The sequence below is a fragment of the Leuciscus leuciscus genome (assembly GCF_965113295.1).
Source record: "Leuciscus leuciscus genome assembly, chromosome: 9".
Lineage (NCBI taxonomy): Eukaryota > Metazoa > Chordata > Actinopteri > Cypriniformes > Leuciscidae > Leuciscus > Leuciscus leuciscus.
In genome coordinates, this window is record NC_138733.1 from 36839683 (window position 1) to 36859082 (window position 19400).

Here is a 19400-nt window from a genome sequence, read left to right on the forward strand (position 1 = left end):
AATATGACAAAGATGAAGAAGATAACTAAGCGAATCCTTTCAGCTCAAAAGCCATAAAAGTGTAATTGGCTAATCTAAAACTCTAGGTCACAGAGAGTGAATTTGACATGGGTTTCATTTTATTTCATAGTACATTAGCACTTACGTGCTATAAAAAAAAAAAAAATACAATGTAACAAACATATGCATCTGTTGTGAAACACATGTTCTCATTTGTCTGCTTAGTACTTCCCGTTTTTGTTCTGAAATGGACATAAACGGTACATAGGCAAGGTTCAATTTCCTTTAAGATTATGTAATTGTCAAAGTGCAATAGGGCATTCATTCCGGGCCATCATTATTCAGTTTTGATTATTTCTTTGGTGAAAGACGTGCATAAATTAAGCAGAAAGCCAAAATATTAAATGTCATGGATCAATATTAACGGAGTAGGCTAATCCAATATTTTGTTCTAGACGGGGGTGAAAATGACTTTAGAAATCTGTTGACTTTAGTAATCTTTGTTGCATTATATGCCAATGGTGACTGTTCAAAAATGGGAAAAAGAATGAGAATCTTTAATACTTCTGGAGTTACAGGCGAGCAAACTTGGGAAAAAAATAATTTTTGTGGCACTCAGACAGGAATGTTCTATGCAACTGTTTTCAAGAGGGAAACTATTTCTAGTTTCAAACATTAGTTGTTCTTCGGACATTCCTCCTTGAAAGAAAAAAAATCTGGTGTATGCAATGTACAATATAGCAATTTATTTGCATTGAGATCCCCATATCTCTGGGATGTAGAATTTTTACCAGACGTTATGAGATATGTATTTTACCAAATTACATTAATTTCATGTAATTTGGCTCCAAATCTCAGGTGAAAATTCTACAAAATAGTAGATTACGCAGTAAATATTCATCCATGGCTTTTAATATTTTGGCTTTCATCACTATTTACGTTAGTCTTTCTTCAGAAAAAAATATGAACAATCACAAATGTCAGGGGAAGTTTCGGAAATTTGATTGATTTGACACAGAATGACCCAATCGATTTGAATAAGTAGAGTTACTCTTAGTGGTGTGATATTTCGATAGACCGATACCAGATACCAGCTTGACTTGAAGCACTTGACTTGACTTGAGATGTGTTCTCGCTCTCTTTTCTCTCAGACGGTGAATTGACAGTTTGACACACACACTCCTCCTATCACTTACCTGTGTCATTCACTCCAGTTGAATAGTGTTGGGTCCTGAATTTAGGCGTGAAGTATTGAGCATAATTTACTCATTTCCGCAGGTTTCGTGCTCACGCCAAAAGAGCGTGCACCACTGATCTATATAAATGACGCTCTCATAAAGCCGCCTCTCAAACAGCTCGCGAGTACCAAATTTAGTTCTTGGCTTATTTGGCTTAAATGGTCAAAAACACACAAAATGATGTTAAAATGCCGTCATGGCGAGTATTCACGTAAACACAGTCAGTTTTGGAACGTAAATAGTTGAGAAAAAACAAATGTTGTATAACAGTTGAATCCGTGCTTAAGCTTTAGGGTCTGTTTACACGGCACAGTTTTCAACTAAAAACGTAAAACTTTTTATGCGTTTTGTCCATTCGTTTACATGACAAGCGCGTTGTGGGAGCCTGAAAACGCAAACTTTCAAAAACGGGTTTCAAAGTGCAAGTTTTTTAAAACGGTCTCTGCATAAACAACAAAAACATGAATATATGAAGATGACGTCATGCACATGTTTATTACGTGTTCAGTCTATAGTGTTTCATCGCCATCTAATGGCCTGGCAGAGGAATGCAGCGCTTTTAGTCGTTTTCGTGGATCAGTGTGAATGGGGATCGTTTTGACAATGTCTGTACGCAGAAAACTCAAAAGAAAAACGTCTCAGTTTTAAGCATATCGTTGTTGTGTAAACGTACCTCTTAAAGTGACAACAGTCTAATAATAACCCTGCTGCTGTTTGTCATGTTAATCAAACAACAAAAGACAAAGAGAAAATCGCTTCTGCTCTTTAATTGTAAGCATTACTGCAGTTAGACCCACCTAAAAAACTTAAAGGACAACTTCGGTATTTTACACTTAAAGCCCTGTTTTCAGATCGTTTCTGATGAAATACAATGGTTAAGATTGAAATTTGGACAAATGCTGCTGGCCCGAGAATTTTTGGTTTCTGTGGTAGCACCCCCCCCCCCCCCCCCCCCCCACCTCCACAATGGTTGCATAGGTGCACTGGAATAATCCTTCCTAAAACGCATTAAACTTTCGTTTACAAAGACGTGAAACTCACCGAGTGGTCAGGGGTGTTCACTGATATGCTCACACAAAAATTGCTGCAAAAGATGCTTTCCAACAGGTTTTATCGTAGTTTTTGTCCAACTCCATTGACTTGTATTGGATGAAAAACTACGATAAAACCTGTTGGAAAGCATCTTTTGCAGCGATTTTTGTGTGAGCATATCAGTGAACACCCCTGACCACTCGGTGAGTTTCACGTCTTTGTAAACGAAAGTTTAATGCGTTTTTGGAAGGATTATTCCAGTGCACCTATGCAACCATTGTGGAGGTGGGGGGGTGCTACCACAGAAACCGAAAATTCTCGGGCCAGCAGCATTTGTCCAAATTTCAATCTTAACCATTGTATTTCATCAGAAACGATCTGAAAACAGGGCTTTAAGTGTAAAATACCGAACTTGTCCTTTAAAGCCATGTTTATTCCATTTGTCTCATTATTCTATCGTATTTATTTATTTGTGTTATTGTTTGCAATTTGTCTATTTGGTTTTAATTTATTGACTGTTTACATGTCTTTTTTGTAAAAATAGTTCAAAGGTTCAAGTTGCTGTGTAAGCTATAGCAACAAAATTTCCCAAACTATCAAAATACGTTGATGATAAATAAATAAATAAATGTATATTTAATTTATGTATACATGGCAGATTTCACCATTATATTGAAAATGGTATTGTACATCAATATTTTTCAAGGTATCGTATCTAAGTTAGAAATTCCAGTATCATCACAACAGTAGACGATATACTTAAAAACTGAGAAGTTTTTCCTTTGAGTTTCCCGCGTACAGACTATTAGGTTGCATTAAGATGTCATAAAGCCTTGTTAGAAGTGTGAGTCACTGATGTTTCAGGAGGGGAGGTCTCCACAATCCATTGCAAACTGATTACAGTCTGCTCTAGCCCTTTCTGATCTGTTTCAGTAAGAACATGTGATTAAGACTCTATAGATTAAAAATGGATCGTAGTGACTGGATGTTTTGAATTCTACAGTGCTATCTTTTCTTGGATTTCAGTTATATAGAGATTTGTGGAATAAAATATGGCCATTTGGGGCATGATTTTTAAGTTTTTGGAAGTGTCAAAACAGGTTTTTACTCAAGTGTCAGAAAGTGGTTCTGCTTTCTTTTTACATTGTCTCTGCCCTGGTGTTTGTGCCCATAATTTGATCAGTTAGTGTCAGGACAGTCAGTACAAGACATCTGTGCTCATTTCCCGTGGAAGTGAACTGGGTGTATGATTGATAGTTTTAATTGAGTCATGCAAGCCTTCACACCACGCTTTCTTTAATTTGCATGTGGCATCACATTTGCACAGTTGTCTCTTCTCTTTCATGCACTTACATAAATGCTGAATTGCGTTCTCGTCTACAGACCTGATATCCAATGCGTATGCACACTCAGACACCTGTATGCACACCTGTGCACTTGTGGGATCTGCTGCAGTGAACAGAGCTGTAAGCGTGCCCGTACCTGGATTCCTACAGTTCCCTACATACGAGTCAGGACACGCTCAAGAATTCAGTTTCGAGGAACAGGAAAGGAGGGAGTGAAATATACCAAGAGAATAGATGGAAGAGAGGAAGAAAGTGAAGGAGGAGAAAAGTGTTAGAGCAAACACTATTGATTTGAGTCTTTACTATGTTGAATATGCTTTGGGAAGTGATATCAAGTGTGTATGTGTGTTGAGGTGCTTTTGTAAGGGCCTATTTTGTGTGTGTGTTTTGGAGGTTCAAGAGGCTGATCTTTGTAACTTGACCGAGTGAGATATCTATTTTAAGCCCCTTTTCTGGTCAAGTTTTTTGTGCCCCATATCCGATCCAAGTCATTGAATATTGAGTATCTGACAATATCAAGTTCCAATTCGATACTTGCATTTTCCTAGTGCTTGGTGCACAAGTGCATTATAGTGATTAAAATCAATGCAGTGTATACAGGGACGCACAGAGAGTTTCTCAGGGGCTCTAATGCAAAAAAGGGGCATACATCACTATGGAGTAGTGGAATATATTTATAGGCCTATATTATACATGCATATATATGCACAATAAGCAGAGTAATTGCAACAAAAAAATTTAAAAGTGGGTTTAAAGGATTAGTTAATTGAATGAGAATTTTCGGATAATTTACTCACCACCATGTCATCCAAGATATTCATGTCTTTCTTTCTTCAGTTGAAAAGAAATTACCAGTAAGGTTTTTCAGGAAAATATTCCAGGATTTTTCTCCATATAGGTCCAAATTGCAGTTTCAGTGCAGCTTCAAAGTCTCTACACGATCCCAGCCGAGGAATAGGGGTCTTATCTAGAGAAACCATTGGTCATTTTCTAGAAAAAATGTACATTTATATACTTTTTAACCACAAATGCTCGTCTTGCACTAGCTCTACGATGCGCCACATATTACGTAATCACATTGAAAGGTCAGTGACGTAGGTGAAAGTACAGACCTAGTGTTTACAAAGCAAACGTGCAAAGACTAAGTAAAAAAAAAAAAAGAATAAAAGGTGATGATGATGATGACCCTAATGATGTCGGACCATTTTTGCCGCCTACGTCAGGTTCCCGCCTGACCTTTCCAATGTGATTTCATAATGCATGAAGTCGTGGACATACAAGACGAGCATTTGTGGTTAAAAAAGTATATAATTGTTTTGTTTTTTTAGTTTTGAAAATGACCCTTTGTGTCTCTAGATAAGACTCTTATTCCTCAGCTGGGATCGGGTAGACTGACTTTGAAGCTGCACTGAAACTGCAATTTGGACCTTCAACCCGTTGGTTCCCGTTGAAGTCCACTATATCAGTGGTTCCCAACCTTTTTTTGTCTGAGACCCCCTTTTTCCCAAGAAAATATATTAGGGCCCCCCTTCACATTTAATGATATTTTCGCTCTTGTAAGCTTGCAGCAAGGATGACAAAATATGTTGTTTTCAAACAAACGGTATGTTTACTATAACCAGATATGTTTATGCACAAATAATAGCCTATAATATTGAAAATACAATAACAAAAACATTAGTAGGCCCTTTGTAATTTAAAAATGTAAGCCTAGGAGTAGCCCTAAATTTGCCCTATTTTAAATGCAATAACAAAAAAATCAGTATTCACACTTGTGTGTAGGTAAAAAAAGAATGAATATAGGCTATTACTAAATGACTTCTGTCTGGGGCCTCAATACTTGCATGTTATTTGTGAGGCTTTATCAATGTGAGGCTTTATTTTTTAGGCTTTTGACGCTATAGCGAGCGATAATAAACTTGCGTTTATTAACAGAATAATGCGTCTTTCGGAAGAACATTGTAGCCGGAACTACTTCTCTCTCTGTGTGCATCTATGACGAGTCACGCAGGTACTGGGCTACTCCGCAGCGGCAGCGATCCGAACCAGGGTAAAATAGTCCCAATGTAATCACTTATTATAGGTGTACCATAGTGATTCAGGATAAGACAAAAACACGGTTTGGAAAATGGATTCATGATGAACTCGCTCATAATATAAATTTTGAACAGAAAAAAGTTAAGGACTTTTATTTAATACAAATTGCTCAAAACTTTTCAAAATATGACGCGACCCCCCACAGAGCTCGCTGAGGCCCCCTTGTGGGCCGCGACCCCCCTGTTGGGAACCAATGCACTATATGGAGAAAAATCCTGGAATGTTTTCCTCAAAAACCTTAATTTCTTTTCGACTGAAGAAAGAAATACATGAATATCCTGGATGTGATGGTGATTAAATACTCAGGAAATGTTTATTCTGAAGTGAACTAATCTTTTGAAGGCTAGAAAGCATGAAGCTCGCGGTGTCAGAATGCCAGTCTGTCAGTTAAGTCAGAAGCAGCGAGATGCATCCCATAGCAGATACAAGTAAACAGTAAATCATTTATTTTCGAGCGATTCATTAATAGTGTGCATCAAATATGCTAAACACGGAAGTTCGAACGTGTGTGACGTGCAACAGACCTTGCACGTCACAAACGCACATTTTGAGCTTCTTCTTTTCCTTTAAATGGCGTTTGCCAAACCCACTTGAAGTGCACACTGCCACCTACTGCACGACACCTGCGAGACAGCTGACGTAAAATAAAGGATCACTTAGGATAGCCGATGACGATCAGTTATAAAAATGCTTAATCTTCCCCAATACTGATCCTTTTGATGTCCAATGTTAAATTTGAGTCGTCATGCATAACGCAATAAAAAAGACGTGATGCGTAATAGAGCTGCTCACTTCTGGATTACTTGAGAATCACGATTTGTTTTTTTAAAACAGAGATCATGATTTTCCCACGATTCTGAACAATCAACTAAACAAAATAACATGTAATTTACTAGAAATGTTATTTCTAATTAATCTGAATAACTCATTTTTAAAAATCGGTTTAATTAATTATTCAATAACAAATTAATTTTTTAACAGTCACGAGTATCATTACTGGTAAAAATGTCATTGATAAAATCGTCAAGTTACTTTCAAAAGGGGATTTATTCTATTTTGATCGCTTACGTAGACATCAGTGTTTATATCCGATCTATAAACTTTTATAATGTTGATGTTGTTTAAGCTGTTTCATACCTATTGGTCAGCGGCAATGCAAACGCAGATCTGAATTGTTGTCATTTTGTAATGAGATGGCGTGGTGTTTGAATCGAGATCGCGATCTATTAACGATTAATCGTGCAGCTCTAATGCGTAGGCTAATCACACAAACATATTTCTATTCTTCGAGAGCCTAAGTGAGAAACCGTCAGAAGCGGTGTGACAGCTGCTTTCTCATTCACACTGTCTCTCGCAAATGTGTGTGCGCGTTGTGAATTGATAGTTTGTATAGTCTATGCTTTCCATCTGTCAGCTCTTGCATAACTTTCTCATGTAGACTCATATCACAGCTTTATTCAGACATGCACATATAGTTAGTCGTACAGGAAGAGAGAGAGAGAGAGAGAGTGAGAGACACTTGTGTGCTCCACCCGCGGCTAAAATGGGACCTTTGTTCAGTCAGGCCTCGGAAGGTAACTGATTAACCTCTTTTTTAGTATGTGCTTGTGTGTGTTTATTGAAAATTTGCCACCGTGGCTCAGCAGTGAAAGGGCAGCTGCACAATGGACTCTAAATTTAGAGGTTAAAGGAATAGTTCACCCAAAAATAACAATTTGATCATCATTTACTTTCATGTAGTCACCATGCAATCAAAATTCACATATTTTTTTACTGCACAAAAATGTTATTGCATTTCTTTCCTTCACAGCCGTGAAGTTTCGTTCCTCCCAAACTTAACATCCACATCAGTTAGATCAGTGATTGTCTTAAAATGCAGGCTACTGTTGCGAAACTTCAGGACATGTTCGAGTTATTAAAACTGTTTTAAGCCTCGAAAGTAATACTGTTTCCCAAGCGGCTTTCTGTGTGCGTGCTCCGAGAAATGAACTTTGGGCTTCGGGTTCGCACCTAAACGTTTTTGTTTGTTTAAAACTGAGATCACGATTCTCCCACGATTCTGAAGAAAAAACATTACACAACTAAACAAAATAACACATAATTAGAGGTTCTGACAAAATGTTCATTGCTTCAATCTATTTAAAAAATGCATTCATTTGACAGAAATAGTTAAAAAAAATATTTGAATGGAGTCAATGTCTCATTCATAAAGACTTGTTTCATATTGGATGGATCAGCGTTTGTGAATGAATCTCTTTAAAGGAACACTCCACCGTTTTTTCATATTAAACTATGTTATTCCCTTAACTAAGACGAGTTGATACATACCTCTCTCGTCTCAGTGCGTGCCCTCAATCGCTCTGGCGCGCGGCGACACTTTGATAGCACTTAGCTTAGCCCAGTTCACTTGGGAGCACTTTGACTCGGCGCAGTAAAAACTCACTCCTGAAAAATCCTCTCCCCTCTCCCTCTCACTTCTGTCATTAGAACCAACGTGACTTTTTACTGTACCGGGTCGAAGTGCTCCCAAGTGCTATTCCGCCATACATTATAGTTATCCTTTTTACCCGCTTAGAAAAGCGCCACGTTTTATTTTGTGTCACCATACTTGGTCGTGTAACTACTCGTGTAACTGTATTTAAATAGGGAAAACGTGGAGGTGTTTGGTCGCTTCTAACTTCATCTCTGTTTGGTTCCTAATGAATGAACTGGGCTAAGCTAAATGCTATCAAAGTGTCGCCGCGCTCCAGTGCGATTGAGTGCACACACTGAGATGAGAGAGACTGAGATCAACTCGTCTTAGTTAAGGGAATAACATAGTTTAATATGAAAAAACGGTGGAGTGTTCCATTAAGGAATGATTCAATGACAAACACTTTTTTAAACAGTCTCTTGTCGCCACCTACTGCTGTAACAATATAAGCGATACAATACAATGCAAGTGTGAAAACACTTTCAACAAGGTAATTTGCTCTATTTTCATCACTACCATGTAGATATCAATGTTCATACCCAAACTATAAACTTTCACCCCAGTACATATTTGTCCTCTGTTATTTAAATGTTTGTAACACATAAATAATGACAATGTGTGGTTGACCAGGAGTTCAGGCAGAGACAGAGCACTGATTGAGTTTAGTTCAGTTTATTTTTAAGGTTTTGTTGATATTACAATCAGAATTGTATCTTGTAATATATTGCGTTGTTCATATTTGCCTGTTCAGGCACAAAAGGTTGAGTTTTAGTGGCCTCCGCTGTCACTACGAAAAAAAAAAAAAAACATTGTTCCTCCTGTTCTTCCAAACTCAAGACTTTCTTTCTTTATGGAACACAAAGGGTAAATTGAAGATTAGGTCTGTCAAGCTCCAAAAGTGTCTCATAAAAGGTCAATATGATTTGTACACTATATACCAAGCTTTCAGAAGCCACACAGTAGCTTTTGTAAGAAATCGAAATTACATGTAAGTCTTGAAATTGACCCTAATCTTTTCTAATGAGCTATTAAGCATTACAGAGCTGGCACACACACTTGGGTGAACAACACATTGGAGGAAGAAATGAATTTTATAAAAGGGTGTGGATATTTGGCTGCTGGTGTTGTACTGACGTGGGAAATGTTAGGCAGCTACAGCGCGCTCTTTGTTTATTATGAGGTTGTGGCGACACATGTGGGTAGATAGATATTCTTTTGGCCACTCCAATGTTGCCGTTTAATCACAAATTTACTACATAAAAACTGTACTTCTGTTTGTGGTTCTTTTCTCACGCTTTGGAGAGGCGTTACATTTAGAATTACACAAGTAGCCAACTCTGAGATCATCTTTAGTTCCTGTAAATTATAGCGATGAAAAACATGTCAATCATAATTATTATGAGCAAATTGAGTTCCTCTTTTTTATGTCACTTGAGTTGAAGGATGCGACCTTTGGTACAAATCCAACCTATACTTGTAGCTACTATGTTAAGTCATCCAAATGAGGTATGTCCTCTTTTATGCTTAGCTTCATACTTGTTAAAATGTGGCTTTTTCGCAAATGGATTAACGCCTTCTTCCAAAAAATACTATGTGCTCTATTTCATTTGGTATTCAGTGCTTGATGATGTCTTATATAAATCAGGTTTTCTTTCATAGTCTACGAGTTTCAAAAGCTTAATCAGCATCTTAGGGCCTGTTTACACGACGCCGTTTTCAACTAAAAACGTAAAACTTTTTATGCGTTTTTTCCGTTCGTTTACACAACAACAGATGTGTTTTGGGTGCCTGAAAACGCAAACTTTCGAAAACGGGTTTCAAAGTGCAAGTTTTTGAAAATGGTCTCTGCATAAACAACAAAAATGCGAATCTCTGAAGATGATGACGTCATGCACATGTGTATTACGTGTTCAGTCTACAGTGTTTCATCGCCATCTAATGGCCTGGCAGAGGAATGCAGCGCTTTTAGTCGTTTTCGCGGATCCGAATGGGGATCGTTTTGACAATCGTTTTGCCTGTTCGTGGAAAACTCAAAAGGAAAACTTCTCAGTTTTAAACATATCGTTGTCGTGTAAATGTAACCTAAGTCATTGTCCCTTTCTTATTTAATTAAATATGTGGCCCTTAGATTTAGGTGTTCAGTGTTGATATTTACATTGATTTCACATTTAATCAATTAACAGACGCTTTTATCCAAAATGACTTACAAATGAGGAGAACAATAAAAGCAATCAAAACAACAATAGGGCAGCAATATGTAAGTGTTTTGACTAGTCCCAGATAGTCTAGCACTGTACTCAGTTAAAAAAATTTTTTTTATAAATAGATATATAGAATATAATAGTGTTAGTATTAATGGTTCAAGTCTTTAGCTGTTTCTTAATATTTACCCATGACTTCCTTTTCAAACATGTTCTGATCAGCTTTAGTAATTATTGTTTCCTGAAATGTTTTACTTGTTCTTTCTAGAATAATTTGTTTCCTGGTTGTCAAAAAATGTGAGAAAAGCCTGTGTGTGTGTGTTAGAAGGAGGATGTGGGTCAGTGAGGAATGTGGATTCCTGGCATTCCAGTGTGAGAGCGGGAGGTAGATCAGGACAGATGAGGAAGAGAGGAACACCTCTGGGTTTGGGCTGTAGGGTTTGTACCTCTAACTGCGCCTCTCTCTGTTTGCTCTGTGATAAGGACACATACAGTGGTGTGTGTTCATGCGTGTACAGATGAAGAATGTTCATGCTCTCCTAGGGCTGCACGATAATGATTAAACTGATAATCACGATTATTTTGAGATTAATCACTGTTATACTCATTTGAAAAGAATAAAATATATACTGTATATATAGGCTTTTGCTTTGTATTTTGTCTTCACCTTAGATATTTTATGAGAAGCAATTCAGTTGTAAATGAGACAAACCACAGATTCAGATCGCTCCACAAATGCAAATTCATACAGACAGCCCACAAAGAGCGATACTCGTGGTCTTTTTTTCCTTTTAGCCATTTTCATCTTTGAAATGGGTAAACATTGCAAACAGACAGTGGCTATGTGTTTTTCAACTGCTTTACATTATGAAAACTGGTCAAATTGAAAGAAGCTTCTCTCAAAAACGTGAAAAAGTTAAAGTCCCCCTGTAGTCAATCATTGTATCCCTTAAAACTCATCTTTAAACGCCAAAATTACATTTAAAAAAAATGTCCCTTGAAAAAAAGTCTTAATGTCTTGAATATAACTCTACACCCTTACCTCATTTAGTATTCATGGTTCTAGGAATATGCAAATGAGCCCCGCCTCCACTCACTCACACCAGCTCAGAGATCCTCTCGTTGACGATCACACGTTGATCTGATTGGTTACAAGGTAGTTTGTGACGTCAGAAACACCAGCGATTTCAAACCGTGTTTTTGAGACTGTCTTTGGTTCACTGCAGTTTTAAGGAGAAAATACTCAACAATGATGTTGACTTATGAATTTGCACATGGTTTGTCTTAAAGCATTTTAAAAACACCCCATAGACATATAAACAACATTAAAATCTGGATTTTCGCCACAGGGGGACTTTAAGTTCCAAATATTAACTCCAATAATTCCAAATTATGTTACATTTTTACTTTGTATTGTAGCCATAGACTGTAAAAAAATATGGACGACGCCCCTTCGCGAGTCTGAAGCTGCCAGTGTCCCGATATGGCGCTGACATCTTGGGGCTTGAGTCTGCGCAGTAGCGATTTCGGGACCAGACCTGCGCAGTAGTGAGCAGGAAGTAAAGCAGCGAAATCAAGGCCCCGCTCTCACTCTCGTGTGAAATAATTAATTATAGAAATTTAGATATTAAATTTAAAGCTCCAATCTCCTCGGTCCTCCGAGGACCCCGAAAAAAAGTCGGTTGGTGCTTCAGTGACTACTTCGCTCAGAGAACCTGTCAATCACAGCTGTCAATCATGATGTCACACCACCGTTTTTATAGCATTAAATAACTAACTAAAAACAAACTTATTTTTAAAAACAAACACTTGAACTAACAGTAAATGACAGAAACCACCTTCGGAAAAAAGATATTTGAAGTGTAATTAAATTGTTTATTTGGTCTCAAGTCCCGTTGAATAACACAGGGAGGCAGGGCTTATGACCTATACTAGGACCAGTCACCGGGGGGCGAACGAGACGTTTTGGCCTCACTTTTCAGGGCTTGTGCGGCACGCTTGATTGTAGCACAGAGTTTGCACAGACTGAATTTATTCACCAACTACTATACAAGATGGTCAAGATTTGGATGTAGTATCAGCATATCGCAGAGGTGACACACGGCCTCGTGAAGGAGCACATATGGCTGTGTGACTCTTTCATTCGAGCAAAATTTCACAATGAACATTGCTAAACTCCAGCATACATGTTTGTCGGTGTTGGCAGATCATCAGTGCTTTTTTCGCATCACAGAGAGAGTGTGTTCATGGTTGACAAATCAACTTCGTTGATTAGGGCTGCATGATATTGAAGAAAATTGCGATATGCGATAACTCATTAAATAATGCGATATGCGATACGATAATGCTTAAAGTGTGTAAAATAAACTTAAATTACCATAAAAATATATTTAAAATTATAAAACCTACATGCGTGTTTCACATTCTTTTTGTGACAAGAAAACATCCCTACAACTTCTGAAAGTGAAAATTTTTTGTTTTACTGAAGCAACAGAAGTGTTATTTTAGGGTTTCAGGTTATCCTACATTAGATTTATTTAACAACAGAAACTGAATAATCAAATGTAAAAATAAAACACTGCTTAGTTTTGACTGTATGAATTAAATATATATTCTGATTCTTATGAAAGCTAAAAAAGTTATTCAGCCAAGAGCAGTGAGTGATTTTCTTTGTCTTTTGTTCATGACCCAAGTTATTGCAAACCGTTGCGATATGCATATCGCGATATATACATTTGCGATATTTCGATAATTGTGATATATTGTGCAGCCACATTTGTCACAGCTGTGGCTGTGGGTTGATTAAGTAAAACACTGGGCAGAAAATTTGTCTTTTTTAAAAGAAAAGCCTTGTTTGGGGGATTTATTCTATTGACATCTGGCGACCGCAAACAGGAAATACAGGGGAGGCTTGTTACTAATGCAAGATAACAGAAATGTAAAAAAAATTAAAAAAATTCCAGGACAAATAATCAGCGGAGCAAATATCACAACAATTATTTGTAATGAATTGAGAGAAGCAATTAAAATATGATTAATGCTGTCCTGTGTCTGAGTGTGTCTGTCTGTCTGAGAGTATGTGTACGTTTGTGGTGCTCATCTTGCAACGCATGTGTCTAAATGTCACTGCAGGGGCTTTGTACGTCCTGCTAGCATTGTTCTCTTAGCAGTGGGAGTCAACATTGTGTGTGTGTGTCTGTACCATTAATCATTTTGGGGACAGATTTGGGTAGGCCCATGTCCTCATTTGTAAAACCAATATAAAAATAAAGTAAGTAAAGTTTTGTTAAAATTGTAAAATGCATTAAGTTTTCTGTTAGGGAAAGGGTGTGGGTTAGGGTATTTATAAATAGATGTACATATAAAAATAAAATAAAAAGTCTGTGGAATGTCATCATTTACATTGTAAACGTGTGTGTGTGTGCGTATTTCACAGCGAGAGAGAAAGAGTGAGCAACCTTTTTCAAGCAATAAAAACAGGCCCTATTTTGACACCCACTTCCCTCGCTGCAGAATGTACTTGCATGTACTGTGGTGCAGCGGGGGTCAGATGGTGGGACTATGGTATATTTATGTACTATGATAGTGAATGATTACCATATTCAAATACCATGGTATTTCAAAGAATAACAATAACAAAGAAACACATGGTGCTTTGAAGCACTCAGTACTTTGTAGAATACTATAGTTTTACCATAAAAAAAAAAAAAAAAACGTGGCATTGCAAGGTACATGCCAAAAAACTTCTTGTATTACCATGTTGCAAGTAAAGACAGATATTACTGTGGTCCATGTACCAAAAAAATTTTATTACCATGGTACCGTTTCCAGAAATCGTAGTAATACCTTTTTTGTGTGTGTGTGTGTGTGTGTGTGTTAACAACACAGAGTCCATCAGAGAATGTAAAATGAGCCGATTTCCAAAAAAAGTGGAGTATCCCTTTAATAGTTGTTCATATCAAGAGGCTGTGGCATAAATTGTGTGTTTTTCATGAAGGAGAGGTTATGTTCATGTAAAATCTGCATTAACTTTGCCTCATTACACCCTATTGTTGGCAAACATTAATGGCGTCAGGTTAGCTAGAATAACCAGAGGTGCTGCTGTACTATGAAATATTAGCTCCATGATTTGCTGTCTCAGCTGATATGGGGACACTCAAGGTCCTTCAGTTCTGACTCTGTTCATCTCGCACGTTTTCATCTGAATCCTCTTTGTGTCTCTGTCAGATGCAGCATCCTCTTCATCCCATCATGGAGCCGGCTGAGAAATAAGAGACTGCAGAGACAGCAGGTGAGTGCTGACAGACCACAACACAAGGACCCCATTGTAAGCCATTGCAGCAGGCGATCACAATATTCTTATTCAGGTAAAAAAAATTAAATGTCTTGCTAAAACCTTAGTAGAAAGTATCAACAATTCCATGCATTGGGTGATTGGTGTTCTATTGGGATTTTTAAGAATAATTAAATGCACAAATTTCATGCCTTTTTTTGGGGGATATATCCATTTCATTCAGGATCTCTCATGCCTTTCAAAATGCACATCAAAATAGTTGGATGGAAACCCAACTGAGACTCAGAATGATATCTGAAGGATCATGTGACACTGAAGACTGCTGAAAATTCAGCTTTGCCATCACAGGAATAAATTACATTTGAACATATATTACAACAGAAACCAGTTTAATGAATGGGTGAACGGGTTTCAAAGTGCAAGTTTTTGAAAACGGTCTCTGCATAAACAACAAAAACGCGAACCTCTGAAGACGATGACGTCATGCACATGCGTATTACGTGTTCAGTCTATAGTGTTTCATCGTCATCTAATGGCCTGGCAGAGGAATGCAGCGTTTTTAGTCGTTTTCGCGGATCCGTGTGAATGGGGATCGTTTTGACAATGGTGTCGTCTGTACGCGGAAAACTCACAGGAAAAACTTCTCAGTTTTAATCATATAGTTGTCGTGTAAACGTACCCTAAGAGACTACTTTCAAAAACATAAAAAAATCTAAATATTTTCCCAACCTTTGACCGGTAGTCCCATTACCTTTCCTTACTTCCCTACTTGCTAGATTCGCCACTCCCCCTTGTATCAGGACCTCAGGATTTACAGATTAAGCACTGGCAGAAACCCCAGGAGGGTGATGTTCAGGGTATCGGAGCCCAACACATCCTTTACCCCAGCAGCCTGTGAGCGTGACTTCACTGCCTGAGACTTCTGAGTCAATGGGACAGCAAGTTTTTTTGGCTAAACAACATCCTGCTAACTCCTAAAGGTCAGAAAGGAGGCGGGTGAAATAAAAGTGTAAAATGCCAGCACTGCAGGTTATCTATTCCACACCCTGTGGGACAAGCACCCCTTTCTCTTTTCTAGGATTAAACAAGAGAGTCGCAGCTGCTCAGTGGTCTAAACTAGACCCGTTCAGTTTATATGCCACACAGTTTCAATGGAGTAAAGTTCCTCCGATGTCACCCAAGGAGGTCAGTTCAAGAAGAGGGAAAAAGTTTAGCCCTCGACCTAGCTAAAAGTGCTTTAGCCCTCCACCTAGTTGCGCAAGTAACTTTTTTCTGGTCTACTTGTGCAACTAGGTTGAGGGCTAAAACCAGAATGTCTCATCGCTTAGTTGAAGCTTTTATATTAAGTCGTAGGTCTTCAATCTTGCTGCTGGGGACCCAATGTCCTGTAGAGTTTAAGTGTCTACTTTGCATTATTTTCGGTTGTCAGTGGGGAATGTTTCTTCAGGAGTAATTGTACTAAAACTCCTATGGTCCTTGGGGAGAGTAGGACAGAATATGAGGTGCAAGTTTGCTCAGTAAATTTGCAAGTACACACACAAAAATTACGCAAGGTTTTATCACACCATTTCCACGGAAGCTAACCCTAGGGGCAATCATAGCTTGTTACTTGGCATGTCTGCCCCAGACAGCATATCTGCAATATGGCAGTTGTTCATATCTCATGGCGAGAGACAGAAAGGATGTTAGAAAGAAAATGTTTGGTTACTTACGTAACTCTGGGCCTCTGATAACAGAAGTGAGGTGTCCTCCTCGCAGATGGCACGGACTGGAGATATGCTGAGAGTAAACTGAGGATAATCAAGTCGTAGTTTTATTCAGTTGTTGTTTTTGGAAAGTACCTTTTTTTAAAAACTTTTTTTTATATAACTTTTCAGAACTAAGACAAACAGCAACAAACGGAATGTGCCTTTTGTTGATTTTTTTTTTATTATGTATTTAATGTCTGACCATTTTGATCTTTTTGCTTGTGGGAGGAGATTATGTCTAAAGCTGTCAATTTACTGTATGTGTCAATAACATCCCTGTTAAATCATAATTAGATATTGCAGTATATGATGCTTGACTGGCGTTGATCTTGCATCTTAAAATTATTATTATTAGAATATTTACAGCAGTTCAACGTTACAGACTGTTTTAAATGGGGTATGTTTTAGACACTTTTTAAACACTATAGTTAGTGGTACGTGTATGCTAGCATTTACATAGGATGTGGGTTTAATTGTAAGTGAGTTAGACAGATAGCTGATTAACCCCTCATCTGAGAGCTGTTTACTGTGGGGATAGTGGTGTGTCTCAGCAAAAACCAAGCCTTAAGTGCTTTTTTTTTCTTTTCTTTTTTTGACTGTAGAACTAAAAAAGGGAAGCAGTGCTTGTCGATTACTTTGTATATTTTTGCGTTGTGCAAAAGGTCATGTATGCACAGCAAAATGAAGGTCACAGTAATTGCTGGAACATTCACAACAAAAGAGTAATAAAAGGGCAAACTGGTTGAAATACTTTTTTTCTATCACAGTTTTATGTACAAATACAATTCTTAGTGAGTTAGTAAGTTGACTTTTTGAAACATGTTCCCACTGTGGCACTTTCAAAAGATTTGAGTTCTGTTGACATATTGTTGCTTATTACGTTAACCTAATATTGTGTATAATTTAACTACAATTTGTACATTAATTGATTTTTTGGTAAAAAATTAAGTTGTGTCAACTTGAATGACATTGTCGTGAAAACTTTGGAAACTGGGCAGTGGATTACTAGTTCCCAGCATCCTTTGCATGATAGGACTGAATAAGGTGAATCAAGTGAAATTAAGTGTTATCTTATGTATTTATTTTTAGTGAAGCAAAAGACCTGTTAGTGTTTAATACAGTTATGTTTGACATTTAAAAGTTTTTGTGGTTACCACTGTGCTGAAGAGTAGTTGACATAAAGGTTAATGCTACATTCACTACATAAAATAAATTATTCCTAATGCCAGTGTCAAGTAATATCTTGTTTTTTTTAATTGGTTAAATTTAGCAGTATTACATGGCTGTGCAATTCAACTGAAAGAGATTCCAGGACTATAATGTAATTAAAGTAATGTGTCTTTTTTTGTGAATGATTGAATGATAGGAGGAGGAATGTGTGGACTTAGCCTAATAATAGTTCCTGCTCTTTGGAATCCGAGGGACATTTGCATGTGGTTTTCCTGTTTGCCTATGAGAGTGCGAAATTCATGTATTTGTTTTTTTGTGAATGTGTGGAAAAAAAAAGTCTTTCTGTGACCTCTGTTGAACCCACCAGAGTGAGTGTGTGTGTGGGGTGTGTGGTGTGTGGGGTGTGGGGGGGGGGGACATAGTGGGGCATAGTGCGCCCAACCATGCTTTTTTATTACAGAGGTCTTTTGTTCCTCTGTGGTAAAGAAACTAACGCAAGTGTATTCTCTCTCTCCCTCAAAGAAGCAATTCATTTTCACAACATGACAACATGGGAGGGTTTATATTGCCTCACAGTGCGTCACAGTGCATCTGAAATAGAGGAAGTGTCACATAACTGATATTCTGCTTGATTTCCTACTCTTGACATGGTGAAATAACAGTCATTTACAACAGAAAAACTTGAGGTAAAGTTCTAGATGCATTGTGTTACTAATTCAGTAATGGCTTGGTGGTGGTGTCTGAAAGCATGTTTTAAAAATGCTGGGAACTCTGTTTTTGTCAGGAATATAGTAATGGGTTCATGCACAAAGTGCTGTTTTTGGTAGATTTTTTTTCCCCTTTTATTAGTGGCCCAAGAACAAAATGGTGGTATTTGGTGATGTTTCATATTGTTATGTCCCCAGATTCCTTGGCTCATTCTCTCATGTTTTAAGCCTAAGCTTGTGTTGTTGTTGTTTTTCCCAGCATATCAATTATAATTTTTTTAAGACACTTTTCCGCCTGATATATTAACTTACCAACATTACCGTACATTATTGTATGCTTGTACTGCTTGTGCGACTGCACTAAATTGATGTATTGTGCGTGAAAAAAAAGTACCAGGAATACTGGTAAAACGATGACCAGTTTTAACTGGTTAATATCCTTGTGAGTTTATCTTTAAATAATTTCCGCTTGGACCCTGATAGTTGCAGATTGTTGGGCTTGTTTTTGTGCTGCTGTAAATAATTTGACATGACTCTCTGGTATACTGGATGCTGATTGGTCTATTGCTGCATTCTGTGGTCAAACATTTTTATATAATGACCGACACAGATAATAGGCCATTGATTCAGGCAACTGGTTTTCTTTAACTGTGCTAGTTTCATGTGTTTCATATCACTTTGTGCTCTTTCTTCTCGCATAATAAAATAATTTCTCAAATCAAGCATTCATGATAATGATCAATATATCTTTCTTCTTCTTTGTCTGTGTTTTCTCTTCCCTTTTTTGCCCATCTTCACTCAAACATACAAATTCTGCAGATCCACGTGAATGATCATGTGCTGACCAGGCCCGCATTAAGAACACACAGGGCCCTGGGGCCGTAGCGAACCCAAGGGCCCCTTCATAGTAGCCCATCTTCTTTCCACAACATTTTCTACTGCAGGAATAATTAGTATTTAAAATAATGATATTTAAAAAAAACTCATCTTTGATCACCAAAATTACATATTTAAAGTTTTTTTCCTTGAAAAAAATTATTCATGGCTTAAAATAGCTTGAATGTAACTACACCCTTACCTCACTTAGTATACAC

At 37.6% G+C, this 19400-nt stretch overlaps 1 protein-coding gene across 2 annotated transcripts in view; it reads left to right on the forward strand.

The window, feature by feature from the left end:
• The window catches only part of pik3cb (phosphatidylinositol-4,5-bisphosphate 3-kinase, catalytic subunit beta), a 68272-nt gene that overhangs the window by 3176 nt on the left and 45696 nt on the right, over positions 1 to 19400 (forward strand). Inside the window, exon 2 of one of the 2 annotated variants that reach the window (XM_082180618.1) lies at positions 14621 to 14678. The gene's annotated coding sequence lies outside the window, so the exon portion shown is untranslated. Of the gene's footprint in view, positions 1 to 14614; positions 14679 to 19400 lie in introns of both variants that reach the window. The other variant, XM_082180617.1, reaches the window with a different exon arrangement.